This window comes from Zonotrichia leucophrys, chromosome 4 (assembly GCF_028769735.1).
Source record: "Zonotrichia leucophrys gambelii isolate GWCS_2022_RI chromosome 4, RI_Zleu_2.0, whole genome shotgun sequence".
NCBI classification, from domain to species: domain Eukaryota; kingdom Metazoa; phylum Chordata; class Aves; order Passeriformes; family Passerellidae; genus Zonotrichia; species Zonotrichia leucophrys.
Genome location: NC_088173.1, coordinates 25,151,289 through 25,178,894, shown reverse-complemented (window position 1 = coordinate 25,178,894; position 27,606 = coordinate 25,151,289). Strand labels below are relative to the sequence as shown.

At 38.3% G+C, this 27,606-nt stretch overlaps 1 long non-coding RNA gene across 3 annotated transcripts in view; it reads left to right on the top strand.

Moving 5' to 3' along the window:
* Window positions 1–339: 339 nt before the first annotated feature.
* LOC135447328 (uncharacterized) overlaps window positions 340–27,606 on the top strand; it is an 80,503-nt gene continuing 53,236 nt past the window's right edge. For 2 of the 3 annotated variants that reach the window (XR_010440069.1, XR_010440070.1), the window contains exon 1: window positions 340–448. This is a non-coding gene — a long non-coding RNA (uncharacterized LOC135447328). Of the gene's footprint in view, window positions 449–23,679; window positions 23,835–27,606 lie in introns of all 3 variants that reach the window. The other variant, XR_010440071.1, reaches the window with a different exon arrangement.

Genomic DNA, 27,606 nt, shown 5'->3' with positions numbered 1-27,606 from the left:
GTTATAACTCATGAGCTGAAAAATAAGGGCCAGACTCAGGAAATAAAACACCACAAGAAATATTAATGCACAAGCAATTTGTATAAACAGTAATGAAAACATGTAAGTTACATATATGTTCTGTTGTAGAAGGTGAATTCACTATTCCTCAAGGCTGTGTAATTGAGGAGAACCTTGGATCAGCCATGTAATATTTGTGTATTACCACCTTTCTATATTGGTTTCACCTGGTGTGCCTTGCCTGGGAGAGCTGCACTGAGCATTGGCTACACCTGTGGTTTGAATCAGGTGCTGGCAATCCTGAAAGCTCTCACTTAGGGGCACACCACAGCCCTTGTCTTGGGAGTCTGAATTGGAAGTGTAGCTCCTGGGCTTCTTTTAGCTGAGGTCTGTGTGAGACTCAGAGGCAGTGTTTGAGGAAGTCCAGTGCCACTAACATTGTCTGAGGGTGAGTACTACCCTAATCTTATTCTTTAAATTAAATCCTTGTTTTTCCAGTGTGAAGTTCTATTATTATAGGTATGAGAGGATTTCCTAACATATCAATGCTGTCTTGGTATTGCATCTTGATTAAGTTGTTGAAAAATCTATGTTATGAGCCTGTGTTACCTTTAGTATGATTCCTAGTTGCCTAGGGCTTTGTTTCTTTTAGTTGAAAATCAGTATAATTTACCTACAGGGTGATCACTCCATTAGATTTGGACCTGCTGTAATGCACAATGTTTTCTAAATGTTTGAGTTGTAATTCTAGAACTATGTCAGGTTTATACTTAGACATAGCTCAGTCTATCAGGAATATGTTATAGTGGTTTGTTTCTGTAGTATGTTTTTCCAGCAATGGAAATGACATTGGTAACAGCAGAGGCTAGGCTAAATCATCTGTATTAAAGTGTAATAAACTTATTGTGAGGACTGTCGGTGATTATTATGTAGAAGGAAGTGATTGATAATATTTTAGCTGATCTAAATTTTACTAGTATTCTCTCTAATTGTATTGGTATCTGCAAGAAAACCTTTAAAATGTCTTTCTAGCTTTTGATTTTTTACTTTGGTCCTTTTAGAACAAGGGAGAATATAGGGAAAACCATATAGAAGTGAGACTAATTTATTCTTGTATTTAATTTGCATTGCATTTTTATGTAATGTTCTTCTGCTTCTAATTTGCAAAGAGCTGTTATGTCTGAGGCCTGTTGCTTCCTAAATTAAGAGCCATAACTCTTGTTTTGCAGGCTGTCTATGACTTTATATATATATAAAAGTCACGGATCTAACATTGCAGCAGTGTACAGTTTCACATAACTGATACTCTAACAAGAACTTTCATATTCTCAGTTATGAGATTCCAGCTGACAGCCCAGCCTAGGAAAAAATAGACACAAAGATCTATGCTAAATTTGTTAAAGAAGAAAAATTTTAGGTGAACAGTCAAATTGGGAATCTGCATCAAAGTGTTTTCCATGACTAGGACATAGTACTAGGAATCAGCAAAGCCTTCAATTATTATTGACTTCTCTGTCATGAATAAAGTGAAGGAATATTTTGAAGGAGTTGTCAGGCAGCGTAATGCTGGGAGTAAGCTGGTGATAATAATATCATTAGTTTGGTCTAAAATTAATTTTTTAATCAAAACCAGTCTAAAGATAGTCTGAAATGTTAAATTCTGTCAAGCTGCTGCTTATAAGAGAGCAATTTCTTTAAAACATGAGATTACTAGTAGGTTGAAGTCAATCTGAAAAGGTGATATTTAAAAAAATTGTATTCCACAACTTAGCATGATGCTTCCAAGGGCTGCCTTTATTGTTCTTAACAGTAAGGATTGATTTTAATTGTCTGAAGCAATAAGGGTGTCAACTAAAACTGTTGTCCAGATGGAACTTTGTGATTTATTACTTCACTAAAAGCACAGCAGAAATGTAAATGAAGGAAAATACTGCAGGTAAGTGGTCCAAAACTTTGAATGAAGTTGCAGGTCCTGAAGTGGGACAGCCCTATCTTTTCCCTTTGCAGGAACACAGACTTCTGTTTTACATATTTAGGATTCTTTTTACTTATTTAGGATTTATTTAGCTCACTATTTTCAAAACTTTTTCTATCTTCGTTGCCTTCAAATGTATACACCTATACTTGTGTTATGTTTAACCCAGGTAGGCTTGAGGAACACCTGATGTTGGAAGTTTGTCCTGCTGGATACGACGTTTTCACTCTGGAACATGAATTTTTCTTTCTTTAATTGCATAGTTGCACTGCTGTCTTCATCTTCACACAGTGCTTGTGGCATTCAAAGCAAAATCTGGTTTATGTTCTGCTTTTTACTATTAAGGGACAAGAATGTTTATGATGTGTCTTTGGCTTTTTTCCCCTCTGTACTGTATTTATGCCATACCTATGTGCTTGGTAACTTTTCTTACAGCGAACTAAAAAATGTAACCATCACTTCTTCCTGAGAATGAAAAGAGGATGACAGTGCCCTTGAAATTAAACATCCATCTCACAATTTGATGCAGTTTTGGGGTTTTTATGTTTTGGTTGGTTGTTTTTTTTTTGTTTTTTTTTTTCCCTTCAGACTCATTGCTTTTGCATCCAGATTGATTTCTCCATGGACCTGGTAAAGATAGTGTGTTAGTCACAGGCATTAACTGGGAGCTTGCAGGTGGAGACAGATTGTGACAAGCTGGAGACATGAGAGCCTTTGGGTATAAAATAGGCCAGAACACATAGAAGCAGTACAAACATATTTTCTATTTTGTTTGTGTATCTAGTGCCTTAATATACAGTACTGCCAAAAAATTTCAGTCAGGGGTTTCCTTGTCAGTCATTTATTCTGTCCTTGGTCTTTCTGTGGTGCCATCAGTTCATACTGACTGGTGTGAACTGCTGCCCACCAGTAACCACAACTGATGTGAAACAGGCTGATAACTAACCAGAGCCTTTTATTTCATTATGAACTTCACCTGGGAGTTCTCCCTTCTGTTAAAGGTGACCTGAGTTATCCCTTGCTCATGGGGTAACTTGGCCATTGAAGACTCCTGGTGTTTTATACATGTTACATCAGAGGTATTTTCCCAAATTGTTATTGGAAAAAAGTATGAATACTTGTGCAGTCTTGTGGACAGCAGGCATTTTAAAGTCTTGTTGCAGTGTATAAATTACACTGATAGTAGAATACCTATTTTAGTATTACTTTAAAGGTAAGGAAAATAATTGAGTGCTGGTATTTGGTTTGGTTTTGTTGTTCAAGTGTTTGGCGGGGGGAAGGAAGTTGGGGCTTGGCATCTTTTGATTTTATGTGAAGTTTGTCCTATATGTAGAGTTGGTTTTTTTTGTTTGGGGGCATTTAGGGTTTTTTTGGTGTGGTTTTCCTCTTTTTTTTTTCTTTATTACCTCAGATTAGATGAGATTAGATTCTTCACTTGTGGAAGTGAAATTTTCTCTATTGAAACTTTTATTAACTAGTCAGTCAGTAGGTACTTTGGGACTGAAGTGCTTCAGCAAGTGATTACATCATCTCAGATTAGATGAAATCCTTCCATTATAGAAGTGAAATTCTCTCTGTAGGAACTTCTATAACCAATCAGTCAGTAACTGCTTTGGGACTGAAGTGCTTCAGCTTCAGTAGCTGATTAGTAAACTGCAATCTGAAGCCAGAATGTAAGAGGTGTTGTGTGCTTTGCACATATTGGGGCAATGGCTCATTAAGTTTTAATACACTGGATAATCTTTGAAGTTTGTATTTCCTCTTTGCTTTGTCCAGGATAGCAGCACGTGCAGGGAATGCACAGCAGCACAAGATGCTTAGATTGTGTCAAAGGGCTGCTTCTACAGGACTTGTTCAAAGAGAGCTCTGGGGGATTTGAGTAAGAGTTTGGGTGTGACTCCCCAGACCATTGCTGAAACAAACCCAAAGGAGGTAGCAACATGTGTTGGATAATTGCAATAACAACTTTGCTAAAGGGACTTTAGAGACCATTCTTTCCAGCTTTGCCATATGTCCTTCTCTTTCCTTTCCAGATGTTAGCATTTATAGGCTGGTAGCATAGCTTTCTCTTTAGAAGCATTTTCTTTCTGCTGATGCTCACAGTAGTGGCCAAAAGTAATGGTAATGGCTTAAGAATTCATTGCTGGCTTTTGTTCTAACAGTGCTTCTGATCTTTCTTCTGTTGTTTCCTGCTACTGTGTAGATTAAGGCAATGCACAAGGGATAGCACTGGAAGCCTTTTCCATCAGGGTGGTATCTGTAGGAGAAGGGATTCTCGCCAAGGCACGAGGCAATTCTTGTGCTGTTACTGCATGTGAAGAAGAATCTTTCTGGTGGGGCAGGCCTGCAGGAGCAGTTATATCTGAAGGTTGCATGGCCTCAAAGGCATGCTTTGGATTGTGGCTTCCTGTGTTACTGAGGTGGAAATTCTATGGCACCTTATTTTGAATAGCTGTGCAGCTGCCTTATGCATGGCTGAAAGACGTGGATCTGTGTATCAGCACATTCTATTTTTCCAATTATGATCTCTTGTCTCATGGCACTAGATGGGAACTGTCTAGTTCAGGAAGCATTTTATTTACTTCTGTATGGGTTATGCAAAGATTGCGATTTCTTTTAGGTCCTGTGAGGGAGAGATTTTTACCGCCTCTTGGGCTCTTCTTTCTCAATGCATGTCTAGTTTTGTGGTTTTTTTTTTTCTCCTTGCCATCTTTTGAAATATGGACACTTGCATGTGTGATTATGTTTCCTTGGTCTTTCCCAGTCTTCATCTGTTTAATTTTAAATCCATTTTTATTGTTACACACAGAAAACAAACCTCAAACATATACCTCTAGCGAGGATGTTTTTACTCTAATATAAGAAGAAAGTATGAGAATTTTCATTAAAAATATAGTCAGTGTATCTGCTAACCTCTTCACAAATGAACTTATTGTCTCTTTTTACCAGAATGCTTGAAAGGTTTGCAAATGCATGATAGCAGCTTAGTAAATAATCAGCATATTGTAAATGTATCTTTTAAAGGCCAAGGAATAGCATAAATACTCTTTCAACTTGTGGATGACATAAAACATTTCCAGTTGGATCATGTATAGAGTAATTACTTTTGACAAGTTAATTTTGCAAGTGTCCAATTAAGCTATTCATTCATAGCTTATCTCTTCACAGTGTGGCTGTATTCACTTAGCTGTTCAGGCTTGAATTTCTATTGTGCATTTAAATATGGATCCAAATTCATGGGATGTGAATTCATTGAAAGGGCAGTTCTTAGTGTTGAGAGTTGAAACCCCCCAAATCACATCACAAGATGGACTTTAAATCAAGAGGGATGTAAGGCTACATTTTTTCTTTTTCCTTTCTTTTTAAAGTAGTAGTAAGTATTAATTACTTGGCTTCTATTTTTCCAAAACTGCTAAGATTGAGTCTCAGTTTTTATTTAAACTAATTTTATTCACAATATTAAGTCAAATTTAGGGATGTGATTTCTCATGAAGCCACCAAACTCCCAGCTAAAGTCTCAAAGCTGGGACTTTAAAATGAAATGCCAAATATCAAAAGGTAGCTGAGAATTACAAGATACTGAACGAACTCTTATGAATGTGACAAAGTAAGTATAATGAGGGTATAGAGAATTCAATCTTTGAGATTCCAGGTTAGCACTAGGTATTTTCAGATGATAGTGGAAGCTGTTGATTTAATACTCTTGACAGAAGTGGAAATAAACCAAGTCAGGAGCATACTGTGATTATTCAAAGAGCTCAAGGGCATCTGTTACCTGCTTCAGTTGGTTAGATGGTTGGAATTTAGGAATGAACTCATAAAGTGCATTAAAGATGGACATGGGCCTCTAGAAGCTTGTAAAAAGAGAACCTTAAAAAATTAATATCTAGTGCTTATCCTCTGAGTGAACAGAGCAGGATCAGAGGACTGCCACATGATTAATCAAGCCAGAGTTTATACCAAACTGTAAACTCAAGGGACCAAATTTACTAGGCAGGTGATTTACAAAATCTGCCCTGGTATTAGTGAGGCAAATTTAACAAGTTGTGTGATAGTGGTGGCAGACAGTGTTTCTTCTCTGGCATCCGTCCTGTTTTTCACTTGCACAGAAATGTCTCTAGTAGTAATGGAACTAGGTCAGAATATAGCTGCACCTTTATAGTTCTTTGCTGCTGCACAGAAATCTGTAGGTTGCTATTCTAAATCCATCTGAGGGGGGATAGAGAGAAGCAGGGCCATCATAGTAATGATGAAAACCTGGAATAATTGCACTGGACTTCGCCTGCAATTGCTGGAAGTCATTAACATGAGATGGAGGGCAGGCCAAGCTAGGCCAGAAAAATACTTATTGGGAAAGAAAATTGAAAACTCTTAATGTTACTTGGCTTTTTAGGATGGATGGATGAGCCCAGCAGATTTCCATCACCAGTCTTCATTACTGCCGCTGCCACCCAACAGTGCAGTCTGTAAACAGCAGCAGTTATTTTTCCCAGACTCTGTGTAGCTTTCTCAAAAGCTCTGCACTCTGGGGAAGACCCTCGACTATAACTTACCAAGTGGTTCAGGATGCCAAGAAATGCTGTCTCCTCTAAGATGTCTGAGTCTGTCTATCCAGCACTCTGCTTTTTAAGTACTGTTGACTTAGGTTTCCTAAACAAGGCTTGTCTAATGCTATTAATCTACCTGCTTATTTAAGCAAAAAATCCAAAAAATTGACCTTCAGTATTTGTCCATTGGGCTATTTCTCTGACATTAATTCCATGAGAGATAGCCAATATAGAAAGTGATTTTTCAGCTTTCATATCCCACTGTGGAATTATCTAGAGGATAATAGTAATATAAATCTTCCACCCAGATGTTATGGAGTTGTATCTGCCTTTTTTGGTTTTTTTTGGTTTTTTTTTTTTTTATTACAGTTACATTAGGTCTGGCTTCAGGCTCACATTGTTTCCAGTGACCTTGATTTCAGAGGCAGTAGCATTGACATTGCAAAAGAAATATGCTGAGGCCCTGGAGTGGGACCTTCAGAAAAGCACTAAATCTATGAGGATTTTCCAGTTAGGGAAGCCCATTCAGGTATTGCAGTCGTAAGCAGATTGTCAAAAAGTTGTGTGAGAAAGCTGAAGAAGTGGGATGAAGAAATGACTGAAGAAATGAAGCATTCTTCTTTGACTGAAGAAATAAAGCATTACTGTTCTTCCTTTGAGTGTTGATAATCCTGGACTTCAGAGAAACTGGTCAAGTCCTATTGCAGAAATGGAATTGATGCTGCTTCTCTACAGTTCTTTGTGCTTGTGGTGTGTGGATGTGGCTGAATGTTTTCTTCCCACAATCAGTGGCAGTAAACAGAGCTGTGGTGCAGTTGAAGCTAGGTGAATGTAGGCAGGGTTGGGATTCCCTCCAGAAAGTTTGTTTATTGGGTAGAGAATTTTATGAATGGACTGCATCTGCTCTGCTTCCTGGAAGTAAACTGGTGAATGCAGTGCCTGGTGTCCTATGGCTTGGGCCGATCCTGCTTGGGCTAATGACTTCCCTCAGCAATTACTGCTGGTATAGTACAGTAATTGAGCATTGCATGTTGCATGTTTGGTCATGTTTGATTTTTGCATATTTTTATTTTGGTCAAGATTCAAAGATGTTTTAACCTTCAGTTTTGCAGTTTGCCGAAACGTTTCATAAGTACATCGTTAGTAAGTCTTAGAACTCTTGTTGTACTTCTTATGTCACTGTGCTAGCAGAAGAAATCTTCATTTCATTGTTATATATTTATTAGCATAGGCAAACACCCAGGTCTGGATTCATTGTCCAAGTAATAAGTAGTAGAATTATTTAAATACAGGAAAAATACCACTCTAGGGAATTAAAGTAGGGGGGCAGGGGAATCTATTTTACATACTGGGAGAAGTCAGAGTTAGCCAAACAGTGACTGACAACCCATTCAATTAGGTTGGAATGGAAATAGAGAGAAAATATAGTCAGCAGAGAAAATTTGGTTTATTGAAATATGTGTGTATGTATATATATATATATATAAATACATATATATAAATAAAATATACATGTATCTATTTTATATATAACGGGCCTTTAGGGAAATGCCTTAAGAGAGAGGAACTGAATGCCCTGCATCTTCTTCCCTCTTCATGCAAGAGAAAAACAAATAGTCAGACCCACAGTCTGACCTGATCTGAATACGGTCACCAGACGAGCCTCTGGTGTAGGTAACAGAAACATTGTCACCTGTGCCACAGCCCCTGGGGAGGTGGCTTTCGCTGTATCAGCCTGTTCTCACCTGTGTGCCAGGTGTAGACACCACTTCCCTGCAGCAGGGCATGGGGCACATGTCTGTGCTTTGCTGTATTGGCACAAGCCACAGCAGTGGGCACGTTTGTGCTAATGTGCTGGGGCTGGCTGAGATAGTTGTGGTTTGGCCATCCTGTCTGGTATTCCAGTTGTGCTGCTTCTACATTTGCTCCAGCAGTAGAATTAAGCTATTCACTTATTCCATGCTTCACTCTGATCCTTTAAATCAGTGAGACTGAGGTGTAAATTATTACTCTTTATGAATATGTTATTTGACCCTGTCCTTCACAAGAGTAGGTGAAGTTTCATATGCTGACAATAGTTATTGGACTAGAATTGTTGCCTCATTCCACAACTTATCTCAAAAATAGAGGAAAAAATGTTTTTTAATCAAACCTTCAGTCTTTTCTACCCTGGATAGTTCCTTGCACAGAGTCTGGTAAGATTTCACACTCGGAGACTGTTTAATCAAGGGTACACGTGTATCTTGAAACATTCAACAAAACAATGCTTAAAATGTAGCAAGATGTAACATAAAATTTGCTAGGTTTGTTGTGGGGAGTTGCCTGAAACTTTGTACCATTCATCCTGTTGGAGCCTGTATGAATCCTGTTGTTTTTTAGTTCTTACTGAAAGGCAGATAACATAATTAAGTAAGTGGTTTATCGGTGCAATGATGCAAGAGCTTTTTTTTATAGAGACCCTCAGAGACTTCTTGCCTGTGTGCAATGCTTCAAACAATTATTAATTACCAAAATATTTGCACCATCTGCCCCAATACTTATTAGTGTGGCTGTGCTGTCCATTGACGAAACTTTGACTTCACTCCTGCTTCTCTGCCACCACCTCCTTCCATGAATAAATGCTAGAGCTGCTAAATCATGTGTTAGGCATGAGAAAATTCTTAAACACTTTGAGAAGGGAGTCAGATTATCTGCTAAATGTAGTGATTTATTTGAAAAATGAACCCAGGAAAGGACAAGGCATACAAATAATGCTGTGTTCTTGCTTTGTCACTTTCGAAATTTCTTTCCTAACTCCCTTTATTTCAGTCCCTAAGTACAATTAGTAAGTGCATGTAAGTGTCAAGTGCCAGACGCTGTATGTGCCTTTCTAGAATTTACCTACCTTTTCAAATTTTTTGAAAGAGAAATAAAATACAGTATCCTGCATAAATTGACAAGTTTGATGTATTGCTTCTCAGCCACATTATGTGTATGTTTGGTTTTGCAAGAATATTCTCAGGCCTGTACCACCCCTCAAGAAATCTCAGTGGGTTGTACTCCCTAAGTTATTACTTAATTTTTTTGTATTACTTTTTTCCCCCTCCCAAATTCAGGTACTTCCTATAATTTTTTTAATCCAATAGACTTTATTTCAGCTAAAACTGGGCATGTTTTTTTAGTCCTTCCACCTAGTGGTTCTCCTTGCTGCAGCTTTCAATGAGTGAATAAGCACTTGTACTACTGCACGCCAAAAAGTAGAGATGGGCTAAAATGCATAACAGATACATTCTGCAAAACACTTTAAATAGGAAAAAGAGTATGCAGAAAATCAAGAGATACTGTTGAATTACATGAAGTCATCTGTGTCTGGGCCTGGAGTCTGATGGTGCTCCTGACAGGTGTTTGTCTAGTTTGTTCTCAAGGGCCACTGGTAGTAGGTATTTCCTACTTTTTCTAGTCATTCACTATCTTCACTAATGCAAAATTTTGCTTACCACAGACTTTTTTTTTTTCCTTCCCCCCCGCCTCCGTGATTAGGACAACTTCTTGTTGTCCTGTCTGTAGTGGGTAGGCAGAACAAATGAATCCCTTCCTCTTTGCAGCAGTCCTGTACAATCCAGTAAGACTCTCACTAGCACATTTCCATTGATCTCTTCCAGCTAAATAGTCCTGTGTCTATCTTCCTTCATATCTGGTATTTTCAGGTTCCTGATCTCTGTTCTTCTCGGAACCCTCTCCATGTGGCCTAGGTTTTTCTTGAAATGTCACACCTTGATGGGAATTCTGGCTTAACTGGTGCTGAATAGAGATACTTGACTTTTCTTTCAGCTATTATTTATGACTATAAATGGCATAAAGATCTATGTTTATTTTATGGTACTAAAACAAAGAAACAATTATTAAATTAATATTTGTGATCCAATGTAACTACCAGATTCTCCCAACAGAAGTGATACCTAGCAAGATGTCCTCCACTGTTTGCTTTGAGCAGTTAATTATCCCTACCTAAGTGTATAAATCTGAAGTATAAACACTTTCAAATTGCTATTAGAAATTATGTGGGTTTCCTGAATGGACTAATTGTTCTGCTTGAGAGAAGGCAGATTCTATTAATTTCCATGTAAGAGAAATACTTGCAATACAGATCTATTTTTTAATTGCCATCATTAAAATTATATGGTGAGTCAGCCTCCTCTAGGGAATTTTCCCAATATTTAAGTCAAATGGACTTTTCAGTAGTCCATTAGGATTTCTCTTTTGAGTAGTATGTGTTTTCTTTTTTTCCCTCTAATACTCTGAAATAGTTGAAAAAGTAGACTTGTTTTGAAAATCTGTGCAAGCTTACATTGGGCTAACAGGCAGCAGTGGTGACTGCAAAATTTACTGGAGCAACCACAATATGGTTTGTCCTTTCATGTCCAAAACTGTCTGTTAGAATTTAAGAAGCAAATAGAATTTTAGGGATGTGATGACCTTTTCAACTCATTTTTTTCCTGTCATTTCATTTTCAGAATCTTCCCTTGTGGGATTAAAATACACGTGTAGATTTGAGTGTTAGAAAATGTATGCATTTAAAGAGCTGGTTTTAGAGAGAATAAATGCTTTTATGGAAAACAAGAGAGGGATGAAAATGATTAGCAAAATGAATACCAAGTTTTTGTAGCCCACCTGGCTGGGGCACTTGAAGAGCATGTGATAAATAGATTGTAAGGCCTTCTGTGCCCAAAGTGGTCAGGAAACCATTACAGTGCAACCTTGGTTTATTTAATGGAAAGAATATGACCTCCTCTCAGATCATAGCATACCTAGATTTTGTTCAGAGGCTTAACTTTAAAAAGAGCAGCAGCAAGTTTTTAAGTCCTCTAAGCAGGGAATTATAAAAAACAAAACAAAAACCAGCACCACAAGCAAACAGCAACACTAAAGAAAAAAGCCTGAAATGGTCCCAGTTGTCCCAAGAGTCCAGGAACTGTCCAAAACCTAAAGCACTTTTTCCTCTCTCAGTAACTTGGGTGTTTGCATCAGCATATTTCATCAATAAAAGATGTTCTTTTGAGACCTCCATAGGGACCAAGATGTCTGACATATTGACTTGCACTGCCCAGCTGATCTCTGATCTGAGGAGGTGTTGTGGACTCAAGAGACAATGATGTGGATTATTAATCTTTTACTACTATGATTGTGATGCCATGGATTTTGTGAAAAAGAATTATAGCTGTTGTAAAATTCAGCAACAGATTTGCATATATTATTGCATAATTGCAAAAATAAAGATTGAGGTGAGATGCAACAAATTGCCCTAGTAATGATTTTTAAAGCACCATCTGTGGCCTGATACTTCTGGCTCTCTGAAAGTGGTATTGTTCAGAAATCTGTTGTGTGGCATACAGGTGGCTCATTCTATGCTTGCCTGCCATCAGCAGTAGCCTGTGTTAGTAAGGGATACCTCCACAATGAAAGACAATGGTATTTATCATATTTTTGGAGCAGAAGCACTCCCCACAGGCTATAATGTGGTGTTTTGTTTTGGTTGTCAATTTCCCACAAGACCAAGTTTCCTGAAAAGGATGTACAATAAGCCAAATGCTCGTTATTTGGCTTCATGTATTTGAGCACAACACAGCATCTGATATAATTGATTCAATTCCACTAAGTAGCATATGATGATGTTGTTATTTTAGGTGCACTGTACAGGGAAAACAGCAGGAAGAAAAACACTCTAGTGTCATGTCCTTATCTAGTGACCTTCAAAGCTGACTGCTCTCTGTTACTGAATCTTAACTCAAAAAAACCAACAATAGAGTAATCAGGCATAAATAACACCCCTCTTCACTAAACCCCCCAAAACAAACAAAACCCCCTCCAAGCCTCAATCTCTTAGGAGTAAGTCTTGAGTTCCTTGAATACATTAGTGAAAGTTGATGTCAAGTAATCCATATTTAATTTGTATACCTTTCTACCTTTGTCCTCTTAGCTCCTTCTGCTAGCTGTCGCTCCTTTATTGGGCCCATATCAGCATAAATTGAATTGCCTCCTCTGTACTATTTTTACAAACAGAACCTTAAAGGGTGGTAGCAGAGTAGGGGAAAATAAATTCTATTCCAGGGATTTCAGAGGAGTTTATAGCATTTGGCCAGTTATCTTTAAAGGGCATGGTTTAGAGTGAGTTTTGCAGTCAGTAGCTGTCCTTCCTGTGGTAGTGGGAAGTACATGTTTTGCTGTCAGCTAAACCTTCCAGCACCTTAAATTATGTCATGCCCCCACAGGAAGCCTTTCACTGGGAAGACAGAGATTACCACATGGGGAAAGCAAACTAAAAATGTTAATTTTACTGCGTTGCTGTGCAGTGGCAGGACTTGGCAGTCAAGCGGGCATCGTGTTGTACTTCAATGTGTTATTTTACATGCACTGAAGAGCCAGGCTGGAAAGTGTGGTTAGAAGATAGGGGCATGGTGTGGTCAGAGCAGAACTTGGAATTAATGTGTCTTACGCTGTGGCACATGACTAGAGCCTAGATCTTAGTAGTTTTCAGTTTTGACATTTGCTGTGGCTTTCACTTAGAAAAGCAATCCTTGCTTCTATTGATATCTCACTACTGCTGGGCACTAACTAATCTGAAGTATTAGTTACAACAGTATTTCTGTCATATGTTAATGTGGTGGAATTTTATAGCAATTAACAGAAGATGAGTATTGATATGAGCTTTGAAAAAATTTCTTCCAGTTTGGATAGATTTTTCTAATTCACAAGGAATGCATTTAAAAAAAAAAAATTTAAAAAAAACCTCATGTAGTATTTGCCCAGTGCTTATCACCAACCAATTGAAAACTACTTTTAAGATACTTCATTGACAATAGTTAGAATTCATGTTGGGTGACGCTGGTCAGTTAGAACTTGTTTACTGAATAACTAGATTCTCTCTCCCCTTGCCCTAGTTAATTCTGACAATAAACTCTGAGACCTATAAAAAGGACTTTAGTAGAAGGTATTTGCTCACCTATATAATTTGAACCCCATTGTATTACTTGCAACAGCTTTCTTTCAGCCACAAAAGCTAACCCTGTTTCACTTTTATGTCGAAAATATTTCAGAATTCACTGCTTTCTGCCCTCAAGTTGCACTTTGGTTTGTTTATGCTAAAGCTTGTTTCAATAGTTTCTGAAATTAGTGTGCTTTTAAAAATGATGGATGATATTGAAGTCTGTATCAAAATCTGGTGGAAAAGGTTAAGAATTTGCAAAAGCAGGGTGAAGTGTCTTACAGAAATCTTTATTGGCAATAACCTTAGTTCATTGCAGAATAGAAACTAGAGAAAATAGCATTAAATCCTACAAGGATAAGCAGTAAGTGCTGGAGATTCTGTATCATATAATGATTTGTCTTTAGTCTTAAGATGTGGCATATCTTATTTCAAGTGTTTTTGCATTGCTTTGCTTCATGTCTTTTGCTATAGGCTCGAGTCAAAACCCTTTAGAGTCAATGAGAAGATATTTCACCTTGACATCAGTCGGCTTTGTGTCCAATACTGTGACTCATGAAGCTCTGTGGAGTTCTTATTATACTTGACTGATAATACTGTGACCATTGAAGTAGCCAGGAATTTAAACAGATTTTAGAAAATAAGACTCTTCTCAGTTTTCACATGATAAAAAAAATATCCATATTGTTTTTGAAGTGTTTTGCATTGCTGTAAAAAGATGTTCTTTGGGCGTGATTTGTACTATTGCGGATAATAGAAATGCAGCATCAGGCAGCATTTCAGTACCTGCCTGTATTATTTTATGTGAAGATCAAATCTTTAGCTCATTTGCCCAGGCTTGTTTTTGATTTTGGCTTTTTTTACCTCTCTGTAAGTCAAGCGAAATAAAAAATGGTTGAAGGAGAAAGAGAAGGATTGCAAATACTCAAATGTATTTGAGACCCATTCTGTCATGTTCAGGAATGGCTAGATATTCTGAATAGGTTCTTTCACAAACACCTCCATAGTGCATTGCTCCTGTGCCTGAGAGTGTTCTGACATCCAACATATTCCTGAGGAAAGCAAGAAGTTATTTTATTGGAGGAATGTCACTCACCATCAGATCAAGCTTCAGGACACTAACCACCTGGCTTTATATGCAGAGGGCAAATGAATGAAAACTAGGCTGTGGCAACATTCCTATTAACTTTAAGAATTTCTTATTCTTTGTTTCCACAACAGAAGCAGGTGTTACTTTCCTGGATTGCTGTTTGGTTTGTTCATGTTTTCTCTTGTAATATCAGTGGTGAAGAATGCTGGTGAGATTTGTGCCACCAGTCTACTATCTGGTGTTTTATGGGTTTTGGTGTGGGGTTTTTTTGTTAGTTTGTTTTGTTGTGGGTCTTTTTGTTTGTTTGATGGGGTTTTTTCCCCTTTGGTTGGTTTTTTTAGGTTTTGTTTTTGTTGTGTTGTTTGTTGGGGGTTTTTGTTTGTTTGTTTTGATTGGTGGTGCTTCAAGCTTCAAGGTCCCATCAGCTATGATTAAAGCACTTACAGAATCTCACTCTTTAGTAGCCAATTAGAAGTATGTTAGTGATTGCAGTGATGGATACAGTGGGTCACTGACCATTGCTGCAGCTGGCATGTGAGGTATACCTGAAGAAAGTGAAAATTCCTCTGCTTTCTTAGTTCTTTTGGAGAGATGTTGTGAGCTGCCTTCGTGTAGTGTTTTGTATAAACACTCTAAATCTATGCATCAATTCAGCTTTCAATCTGTGGCCCTCAAGTTCAGTGCAAACTACACTGGAAATACTTGATGTATTTTAGAAATGTCTTTTAGAAAGCAAATGGTTTATGCTCTGTAAGGTTTTTAATGTTGGGACCTTCTTCTGATCTGTTTCCGTAGAAACCCAAAACATTGAGGACTTTTCTCTGTTCTTGAGGAACGGAGAAATCCCCACAAGATAAAGTCCAGCACCTGCTCAGACATACGGCATCCCCTGCACGTGGATACAGTCCTGGCTGTTCCTTTTCTAAGCCCCTGTATAATGCTTGCACCAAGCTCTTCCTTGGGTCTTTGAAGAAAAAAATTAGTTTCACCTTGCTTGCTTGAATGTGAAGGTGGTGTTTGAGTCTTACAAAGGAACTTTTCCCATGGAGGGGTAATGATTTAACTTGACCAGCTCTTCAGAAATAAGCAGAGAGATGTTTTGGACAGGTAGATATTAAGATGAGTTTACAATCCTGATCACAAAGCCATCTCTAGAGTGCATCACACCAGCTGCCTGGAAGAACAAGGTTTCTTGTTATGAATACTGTAGTAATTTGAGAGAAGCCATAGGATTTTATTTGTTCCTTGGGCATGAAAAGGAACCTGTTGTTCTAACAGTTGCTTTGTTTAACTAGGAGGAGAGTTGAACTGCAGAGATGCTGAAGTTTCTGCCTGCGTTAGAATTTCATGACACTATTATGTAAGCAGTTATATCTCTCCTGAGCTGTCAGTATCTCAGAGTTTTCTACTTTGATTAGACCTGTGACGAAAAAAAATTACCATAATCCACTGACAGACATGAAGAAAGCCATAATAAGACTGATAACAATGTGTCAGTTAAAAGGCTATTATATTTTACTGCCTTACTACAGCAGACTGAAAAACCATTCAAACTTACTATTGATATAACCAAAGCCTTTTAAAAATCTGCTGTCTGCCCTAGACTTAATAATACTTATTATGCCTGTGGGAGAAAGAATTAAAATATGTACCTGTTTACATGAGTGCTTAGATGTTGACAGTTTGACTGCAGGCATAACGTGTAGCTACAAACAGAGGGCCTTGGGTTTTCCTTCTCTGAGTGGGAAACTTACAGATCTGGGCTAGAAGGGAATCACAGAAAGAGGACTGTGGCTTTGAAATGTTATGCAATGACAGCTCAGACCTGCAAATCCCTTTTTGTGGTAGCTTCACAGGATATTATAAATGTAGGAAGGGTAACATGCTCCCTATTTCAATCTCTACTCCTTTTTCCTGTCATCCCCTGCACAAAAAATATTTCAGAGTAAGTCAGTACAGGTTTTGGAGGGCTTATGCTGATTGAGCTTTTGCTGCAATGCCTTTTTAAGAAAGGTATTTCAGCTGGAGATATTTAGCCTATTAAATCTAATAGATAGAAGCTTGGTATTGACAAAAAGGTTGGTGGCATTGTGTCTGCAAGGTGGTTGACTGGGAAATGTGTTGATCCTCTAGCATAAATTTGGCAGCTTCAGGGCACAAATTTGTACTATGTTGTTCCTCATATCCACTTGGAATCTCCAAAGCTGCAGATTGTGGTCAAGACAGTTTATTTCACCTGCTACTGTCAAGGAGATTTTGACTCCATTGGCATTGTATTTCTTCTAGCAATCCTTAGCCTCTTTGAACTACAGAAGCTCAGCTTCCTCAATTGGTTCTTAGGAATCATGCTCTCTAAGGCCATGACCATCTTAGTGATCCTCCTCTGGATGTTCTCAGGTTCTCCACATCTACCTGGAAATGGGCACAGATTCCTGATGCTTTGCCAACACCATGTAGAGGAGGGTAGTAATTCCCATTGTTTTGCCGGTACAGTCGAGTGTTCAGTTTGCCTTGGTCATTATGAGTGAGCATTTATAGGCCCTGTTTAGGGTGATGCCTGCTGTATCTCACAGATCCTTTTCTTCTGAGCTGAAACTTAGCCATCTGCTTCCCAGCATGGGTTTACTCTGCCCCAGGTGCAAAATTTTGCACTATTCTGGAAGCTCATTGTTATTGCCCAGGCATTATTAAACAATACAGATCTTGGTATCAATCACTGGCAAGCATTTCTCATTTTTGAGTGCCAGCCATTGAGCAGTTGGTGCCTAGCAGTATTCTTTGAGCCCAGCAGTCCAGCCTATTTTCAGCCTACCTAGGAGTCTGCTCTTCCAGCCCATATTCATTCAGCTTCCAAAAACTTTACTAAACTCTACAGAGATTATTTTTTCCACTCTCTACAGATAGTTAGTCTGTAGTTTGGCTAAGTGTGGCTTAAGCTTAATAATTCAATGCTGGTTTTCCTTCCTTGGTGATGTGTGTGTTTGGAAATGTATTCAAAGAAGAGGTGTTCCATGATTTCCAGGACTTCAGATGAGATTGTTCTTTGGATTCTGCTCCTTACTTTTTTAAGGGATTGGCATAGCACACTTTTAAAACAGATGTTTTATCGGTGGCCTGATCACAATAAATTTTCATAAATTATGATAACAGTGTTGGTATCAGATTGGCTGGCTCAGCTGCCTCAGGGCTTCAGGGTCTGTATGACTCTGTGAGCTTGAAAAAATCCTGCTTCTCTAAGTAGTCATAGGCTGTTATGGAGATAGCAGATCTTCAGAAACACTTGCATTGTCCATTGCTACATTCTAAAGGATTTATGATGCAAAACCCAAAAAAACTGCCTGTGATTCTAAAATATGGTCCATTTAGATTAGATATAATGAAGTAATTTTTTACAGTGATGGTGGTAAAACATGGAAATACATTGCCCAGAGGTGATGAATTCCCCACGCCCTCTCATGCAAAGCCATACTGTGATTCTGTGAAGCCCATATAAGAGATGTAGGAAACTGGCAAGTGACACTTGAGATTTTTTCCCTTAATTTTTTTTCTTTTACTAATGTATTTAGAAAACAGTTTCAAAATTGACAAGCTTGTTCCATTCTCTGTGGGCTGGTTTAAGTTCTCTTGCTTTCCTTTTTTCAGTCAAGAGTTAGCAGTCTGTTAGCTGAGATTCTACTTTCTCTCTGGTTTTTAATGCATGCACACACAAGCATGCAGAATAATAGTGAGGCTCATACAGACCGAGAATTAATAAGAATCAACAACTGATATTTCCTTTAAATGTGTTGTCATGGCACTTATGTAGAATGCACTGAATTCTTGTCTTGTACTTCCTGAATCCTCATTTTGTTCCCCTCTCAAAACCACCATAATTCATAGCCATAATCTCTAAAAGCTTCCCTCTTATTAGTCCTCTGTCTTTTAGAATTCTCAGAATAGAAATGCTTTACTTTTGTGTCTTTCATCATCCAGGTTCTACACCTTCCATGAGGAAACTAAAGTCTTATCCTGTCTGATCTTTGCTTGGACCTGTATGTTCACCTCTTGAAGCTCAGTGTAGCTGAAACAGAGCCTCAGCCTTCCAGGCCATTCTTATAGCTTTGTCTTGTATACCTTGATTATGCCAACAACCCTTCTATCTTTGGCAATGCAGGTTTGATCCGCTTCTGTCAGTGATAATTGCCGCTCTAAAGAGAATTTCCTTAGCTCTCAGTTTGACCTCTGTCACTTCTTTCTTTGACTTCATCAGCTAGTTCCACCTAACCTGTCACATTAAATGTAGGATGTTTGTCTTTTGTTTTCAAGGCTCTTTGTTCTCTCCTACATATCTCATCTCCTGCATTATTAAAACATTTATTTCTGCCTTCAGTTGCTAATCTCCATAAACCATTTAAGTCTTTAACATTTTTTTAATGCTATCATTCTGTGATTTCATGAACAGATGCAGAACTGCCTCCAAACTCTCCCCCAAAGCCTTTCTGAAGTTTATTTCTGGTGCCTGCAAAAGTTACGTACCACATAAGCAGATGGGTTATGCCAAGACCACTGCTATTCCACTGCTTCCTTGTGGTTTACCATTTTGCCATCTGCTGTCTCTCATTAAAGTTGTGATAGTGGACCAACGTTTCCTTCTTCATCTTTGTTCATGCAGTGTTTAAGAGAATGGCCTTGGTTGTGGATGCACCATGATAACTGTAGCTGTAAGAGATGGTGTTTGTGACTACAGCTTTCCTTTCCATCCATAAGCTGCCACTTTGTGTGGTTGCAAACCTCCTAGAGGACACAGGCTGCAGAAAATGAGTTCACCTGACTGTTTTTTCTCTCTTTGTATTCCAGCAGTAAATTCATGGCTGTAGCAGAGAAGCATCATGTGCACAGCTTGGGCTCCCTGGTCCCATTAGGAGCTTTGCTACAGCACTGGCTTCAAACAGGTCAGACTGCTGGAAAAACTTAGAGATGACTTTTTCAATGGCTCTCACTGAAAGAAACACAATTCACTTATACCTACTGCATTTTTGGCTTTGCTTTTATTTGCAAGGCAGCACTTTAACATCTCTGTTTCTGTAAATAAGGCCAAATGAGAAACAGCTAATGGTTTTGGTTGCGGTGTCTGTCAGCATTACCCACTTAGCAGTCCACATGAGAAAGTGCAAGTGTGTGGCAGATGTGCAACTCAGTGAAGCACTATGAGAGGGAGCACTTCCAGAAAGCATATTGCTTAGTTGTTGTCTTCTCATGCTCTGCTGAAAGCTCAGAATGTTAGAGATGTCAGATGCCTTGATTTCATGGCTATGCATAGTGGGAGCTCAGAGCCACTCAGCAGAGCCTTATTGGAAGCACAGAAAATTTGAGGCAGTTCTCCTTTCCTCTGTATGCAATTCTTTAAAGGGGGGACTCCTATGAACACATGATGGATTATCACCAAGAGTGTGATAATGTGAGTTTTGTACCAGATAGGTGTTACTTTTTTCTCTAGGTAGATAGCTGGTGGAAGAAGCCAACACTTATTTGATATGCTTTAATATTTTCCCATTTCTCTTGTGTATGCTGCTTGCTATTTTAGATTCTGAAGCCTCTGAAGCACTGATAGAATCTCTGGAAATTATCCCCTGGACAATGGGTGCAATTGTAATTCAAATGAAATAATGGAAATAATAAGAAGATTTGATATATTCTGACTCTATGTAATGCAGCAGACAATACCTTGATATGTTTGTTACATTTGGATCTTTGTGCAAATTAAAGATTTAATTTTTCCTGTAGTGGGCTGCATTTTGCTTTAGCTGTATTTGGAATTTCACATGTATCAAAGCTTAATGTGAACAAATTACAATGTTTTGAATGCAGTACAATTTGCAATTCTCTTTATTTTTTTCTCCATGGTCTTTTCCTTTGTTCCTCTGAATGAGGGTGGTTTCTTCTTTCTCTCTCACTGATTACTTTTGGATTCAAGCATGAAAATTCTTTTTCTTTCTTTTCCTTTTCAAATGAAAGTACCTGAACTTACCTTGGTCTTCTGTACACAGTCTGTATTTTTCAGTGGGCATTATTCATCTATTGAAATGAAAATAAAATTCAAAACCGAATTCTGTTTTGGCTGGAATGCAAAATGTCATTATTACATTCTAGTTTTCATACTTAATAACTTGTGATTTTTAGGGGCTGTGACAAGCTGCATATTAGCTGCAAGAAATTTATGCTGCTATTATCATAACTTTTCTCTGCTTTGAGCTACTACTTTATTTTTCCGATTTTTTTTCTTGTACCATATGTGCTTCTGGAACAGGTTTTCTTTGTCCTTCTCTCTATCACAGTGTCGAAAAGCTCCCAACATCTTAACATTCTTGACTTTACCATTAGCTAGTTTTTGGAAAAGAGGTGGAAATATCTTACTGTCCTTAACCCCACCAAAATCACAACGGATTCAAGTCTGGTGTTTTAATGGAACTATGTCATTTGAGACAGATGGAGGGAAAGAAGAGATCCTACAAGCAAAAAACAACCATGAGGAAAAATATTACTACTGTCTGAATACAGACTAGGCTTTGTTTTCTTGAGGTAAATCACAGCCCAGTCCATCAGCTGTGGAGCATGGGTGTATTTTTCAGAGCAAGATGGGAAATATGAATCTTTTCTGTGCCATCATATGACCTCTGGCGTTCCAGCTGGGCTCAGCAATCCCTGTATGTTCTGCCACTGCCCATCCTTGCTTGTGAAGTCCCATGAGTTTCCGCCTGTTCATTTCTTTGATAGATTCCTTGGGCCAGCTCTTTGGATTCCTCCAGCTGCCCAGTAGCATGCTTGCTATGGCAGATGCTCCAGCCTCATTCTTTAACACGTACTCCACGTGCTTCCATCTTCTCCTTTGGAGATAAAAGTTGTCAAACACCCTCCAACCTTTATTGACTGTTAATTCAGTTTGATTGAATACCAAGGATGAATGTTTGCAGCCTAGTCTGTAGATAATGCCCAAATTAGGAACAGCTGTGAGTTTAGCTGTCTGTTTTTGACTTGATGACATTATTTCTTCTGGTCATTTTCAGTGACTTCCACTATACATTCACAGGGATAACTGATCATTTGTACTCCTTTGTCTCCTACTTCCTGAGAGGCAGTAGGACACCTCAGTTTCTGGTGTTGATTCCATGGTGCTACATGAGGAGAATAACATGAACAATGTGAGGGAAGTGGTGGTGGTATATTAACTCTTTTTACTCAAGATTTTTTTTTTTAATTTGCTGATTTATTTTTGAGATGTTAAGAGGCAGGTGTGGTACTAACCTGGGGCACTGAGTTTGATAAACAAGCTTCTGGAATGTGTTTCTGCTGCATTAAGTTGGCTGCCTTCGTGGTGGTCTGCCTGTCAGTATGCTGTCACTTTGCCATTGCATGTGGCTTCCCTGGGTGTTTCAAGCAGACAAATCAGAACTTACTGGTATGTTTTATTCTTGGAGCTGTGTCTGCAGTGCCCCTCTATAATGGCTACTTCAGTGTCTGGAGAATGGTGCTAGTGACTGCAAATGGGAATGACATTCCATACATGTGTGCTAGCAGCTGGAGCATGCCACAGCTCCACAGAGGTAAGGCAGCCTGGTATGCACCCAGAGGGAAAGGAGTTTCAAATCCAAGTGCATCTTGAGGTCGTTAACTTGTCCCTGGCAGCACTGCAGTTAGGGGGGCTGTTTAATTAACACTAATTTTCTGTTGCTCGTTGTGTGGCTCGTAAAGGATTTGCTGAAAAGCACCTCCTAAGATACACAGCTTTGAGGGGAGCTCACAACCTCTCATGTATTCAAGCTCAATTTATGTGCATTTTCCCATGAATGAGGAGATGGCATTGATGTTATTTTTATTTGCGTAACATTTATGGAATGTTTGAGGTATTTTGAGTACACGTGGCAGAATAAAGAAGAGCCATGGGCAAAAGCCACATCTAGCATGCATTGTGTGTTAGTGTTATGTGTTTATTTATTTATTACTTTCTAATGGCAGGAGAGTAGAATGTCCTTCGCAGAGAGGGCGAGCAGATTTATCAATCTCTTATCTCTCTCTTCCTTCACCCTCTATTCTCCTTTGTTCAGGTGCTCCTTTCAGCTCATTTTTGTATGTGTGGTTTTATTCCCTGACAGAGACTGCATTTTTTTCCCTTCTTACAGCTTGTTGGCTACAAAGAGGAGGAACTGACAGGTTTGAAATAAAAGTAATGATAGGTAATGGTTCATATAACTCTGCCAGTGCAATCAGAGAAAAGCACTCAAAGCGCTTTCATATGGTAGTGCCAGCACAAAATAAAGTTAGCAGGTTCAGACGAGAGGGAAATTAATGGTGTAAGGGAAGAATTTTGCCATTTTATTACAAGAAATAATGATATTTTGGGATTAGAAATGTGGGGTTTAATATTTATTAAGATTTTAATCCCACCTGTCTGCTTTTTACACCCTTTCTGCTGATGTTTTATTTAGTTTCCTGTTCTGTAAATTCTAACTTTGGACTTGAACCCTGCTCCAGTTCTGTGGACCTGTGAATATGCCTGATGGCACAAACAAGATTGGCTTTTCAAAAATTAGATTTTTTTTCCTTTTTAGTATGTGAAAAATAACAAACAAAAAACCATAGTTGTAACAAAATAGGGATTTTTTTTTCATAAATCCGTGCCATCTTTTTCAGTGAAAATGGGCCTGTACTTGTGGGCATAAGTTTCATTGTCCTGAAATGTCAGTGATTGCATAGAGTAACATTCTTTAAGTGTAGCAGTGCCTATTTCTCACAAATATTTCTTTTTAACTTAGCCTTTTGTCTTCCCATTTGTATTGTCTCCATTTTTAAGAGGACCACTTTGTACCAGAACTGGCAACCCCCTGCAGCACTTCTACATTGCTGCAACCCACAAGTGACAACTTTCTGGTGCTGTCATGGTCTGTCTTTTTAGGACAATACAGTGCTTATAATCAAGGTTTTATTCCTATGTGAATTATTTTCATGCTGTTGTGATGCATGATGTTTATAACTAGAGAATCTGGGTGTAAATTTTCTGGGTTTTATGAAAAAATTAAATTAGCAACCTTTTAAATGAAATTTGTATTAAGAAAAGGGACCTTTTTTTTAGAACAGAATTGGGAAACTCACTCTGGAACAACTGATAATATGGTCATCAAGACTGTGTTTAGAGTCCTTGGTCTGCCTAGTTTAGATGAGGACCCTGCAACATATACAAGCACACTCCTAAATTATTTCTTCATTCGGATATTGAATATTAATCAGGTATGTTAGTGTTTCTCATTTCATCTTGGCTTGTTTTTCTTTGTGGTTTCAAACTTCAAAAGGTCGTAGTTATATCTTAATGCACTTGATCTTCAAAGAACCTTACTGACTTTAGATTTAATACTATGGGATGCCAAATATGTCCTGTTAGGTGTCGAATACTTCTGCTTATACTTGCACTTTCACATTAGTTGGTTCTGTTACCTAATTAAATAATTTCCTGACTGAGTCCCTTGATTGTAAAAAATGGCTCACATGCATTATACCTTGTAGTCTCTAATAAATTCCTTTTACCAAATCCTTTTAACATATTTTAATTAGCTAATATATTGATGTCTTGGTTTTGGCTGGGATAAAATTAATTTCTTCTTGGTAGCTGAAGCAGTGCTGTGTTTTGGATTCAGTATGAGAATAATGCTCATGCCAAGCTGATGTTTTGGTTGTTGCTGAGTAGTGCTTATCCTAAGACAAGGACTTTTCAGTTTCCCATGCTGTGCTGATGAGGGAGTGTCAGGGTAGCATGGCCAGCACATCTGATCCAAACTGGCCAAAGGGTTATTCCAAGTTACAAGTCATGCCCATAATGTAGGAGGAGTTGAATGACAGGGTCCAATTGCTGCTGGGGATGAGCTGGGCATTGGTCAGCAGGTGGTGATCAATTGTGTTGGGCATCACTTGTGGTGCAGTTTTTTGGGGGTATGGGGTATTTTGGTTTGGATTGGTTTTTTTTGTTTGTTTTGGGGTTCTTTGTTTTGGTTTGATGTTGTTTGGGATTTTTAAAATTGCTATTATTATTATTATTCATAGAATAGTTTGGGTTTGAAGTGACTGTGAAGATCATGCAGTCCAATGCCCCTGCAATGCCCAGGGACATTTTCAATAATGTCAGGTTGCTCAGAGCACTGTCCAATATAACTTTGGACGTTTTGAGTGATGAGGCATCCATTTCAGCAACCTGTTCCAGTGTTTCACCACCCTCATTGTAAAAAAATTCCTCATATCTGATCTAAGTTGAGCCACTTCAGAATCAAGAAGTTGTTAAGATTGGAAAAGACCTCTAAGATCACCAAGTTTGGTTCTTAACCTAGCAAATTCTGGCATCTTGACCACTAAACAAGGTCCCAAGTACCACGTCCAGGCATTTTCTGAGCATTTCCAGAGATGGTGTTTCCCCACTTCCCTGGGCAGCATATTTCAATGCCTGACCACCATTCACAGAATAAATTTTCCGAATCTAGACCTCCCCTGGTGCAACTTGAGGCCATCTCCTCTTGCCCTGTCTCTTGTCAGATGGAAGACGAACTCCATTTGCTACAACCTACTTTCATGCAGTTGTGGAGGGCTCTAAGGTCCCTCCTTAAGCCTTCTTTTCTCCAGGCTAAACACCCCCAGATCCTTCAGCTGCTCCTCATGTGATTTAGCCTCCTGACCGTCTTCCTTGCCTTTCTTTGGACATGCTCCTGTGCTGTTACCCCTCATCCCAGGGCAGGTGAGGTGTGGAGTGAGCCAGTGACTGCATGCTGCTTAACTCCTGGATGTGCTGAACCACACCATTCTCTTCTCTGGTTTATTCCCTCCCCCCTCCCAAAAAATAATGCTTTTTCTTATGATTGTTCCTCTTAGGACATATTCCCAGACCAATTATTTTACATTTTTCTGAACTCAACTGCATTTGCCATCTACTGGCGTTATTACCAAAATGGTCCAAATCCTTTGAAATCCAATTGTATTACTTTTATTATTCATTCTAACTCTAATTTTATTATGATTTACAAATCTGGAGATCTTACTGTGATTACTATTATGTAAAAGAGAGACATGAGGATTTGACTAATAGTAAGAAGTATGTAACACTTCTTGTCTAGGTTTTAAAGGTAAACTTTGCCTTCAAGTAGATGAAAATTAGTCACTGTGTATTTGATCTTCAAGGAGCTGCACAGATGTCATCCTGCAAGGCACTAGCATCATTGAGAATGCTGAATGTATTCCACTTATTTTGATACTCTCTAGATTACATGAGGCTTATAAGTTGATTTAGTTTCACTGCACTTTGTCCCTTCCAGGGACACTGAGGCAGAGAGATGTGACGTATCACATGTAGTAGAATGGATGTGGTAGAAAGTAGTAGAAAATCAAAGGTCTCATGTCTAGAGCTTGATTTATCAGTCAAAATCATCTGTCATAGCGTTAACCATAAAATCTTGTAACAGTGTTTTCCCTCTGACTTGTCAATATTAATAGAAAAGACACATGCCAACTATCTGTTTAAGGAGTATCAATGTGGAGTAGGTTAACTTTCATATTGATGAATGTGTAATTTTATCTATGGTTCATTATTGATTTGAGAATTAATTTTGTGATGGACCTAACTGCAGCTGGCAGTTTTGCAAGTTAAATTAACTGAAGATACTTTACAAGTCAGAATCATAGAGTCATTAGAATATCCTTAGTTGGAAGGGACCCACAAGGATCAATGCTGGGTACGTTGCAGTTTTTCATGTAATGACACTTTCAAGTCAAGCCCCAAATTCAAGTATCTCACACTCCATAGTTCCACTGGATACTGAAAAACGAGGGAATACTTGTGTATGGGAGAACTAGGGATCGTGGCTCATGATCTGAATGTGCAACTCGTCTTTAAAGCAACGTGGTATTTGATACCCCTCCACGTTTGTTCTCCTCTATAGAGGAGCAATTTGTAGTTTCTGGGGTGACCTGTAGGCACATAACTGCGGATTTATGGAACCAAGTAAGAAAACACAGCCTAGATTGGGCTTTACCGGTGACTTTCTGTTAACTTCAAGAGTTAAAATGGCTTAATTAAAGAAATACTTCAACTTTATTTGAAACCTGAGCATATTCAAATATGCCAATTTAAAAAAAAAACTAATGAAAGTTTGCAGGGTGAAGCACTTACCAATTCTTCTCCTCATCATTTTCTAAAATTCAATAATGTGATATACATCAGCAAATAAGAAATGAAAAAGGGATTGTGATGAAGAGAATTTACATTGTGTTTTCCTCACTCCTGGATATAAGTCATCAAGAAGACAAATGGCCCTTATTAGATTGAAATTTAATTTAAGATTCTTCTGAATGAACATTTTTGTCATGTTTTATCTATTGATATATAGTTGATTGAAGAACTCTTAAACTGATTTTTGGTTTTAAAAGCAATTTTGCATATAATTAGTCATTACTGGACATTAAGTAATTTTTCATTGTTTTGGGGTATGTTCTTTTTCTAAATCTTTCCTGCTGCATAGAATAAAAATAAAGGAAAGAAGACATTAAACATGCGTAGGAGTTTATTTTCAGAACCATTTCCCCATAAATAATAATGTTCCTGTTAAACAGTGTTTGTTAAGAATGCCAGCTCTGATGCATTGTAGGTTTTGTTACAATCTTAAATTTCATTTAACTGCTTGAGTACAAACCCCTACTCAAGCCAATGAGCCTTATTACAGTCATTAGGAAAAAAAAAGAGTTAAAGGAAATGAAATGTGCTGTAGCAGTAATGTGGTGGGCAGTTTCAGGTGCTGTAGTGGCTGTACAAAATGAGGTGAGCTGAGGACACTGCATGTTTTAATATCTGGTGGGATGAAGAAGTAAGGCTTAGTTTGCAAGGTGCTCAGCATATGCCTCTGCATGATGCAGAGGTGATGTTTTTATTGTTTCCCAGGGTGAACTGAGAGCAGTGACTGTTTCACAGGAATAATTCCCTCCCCTTTTGAAATGCACACTTTTCCTTGTCTCTCAACCATAACCCTTT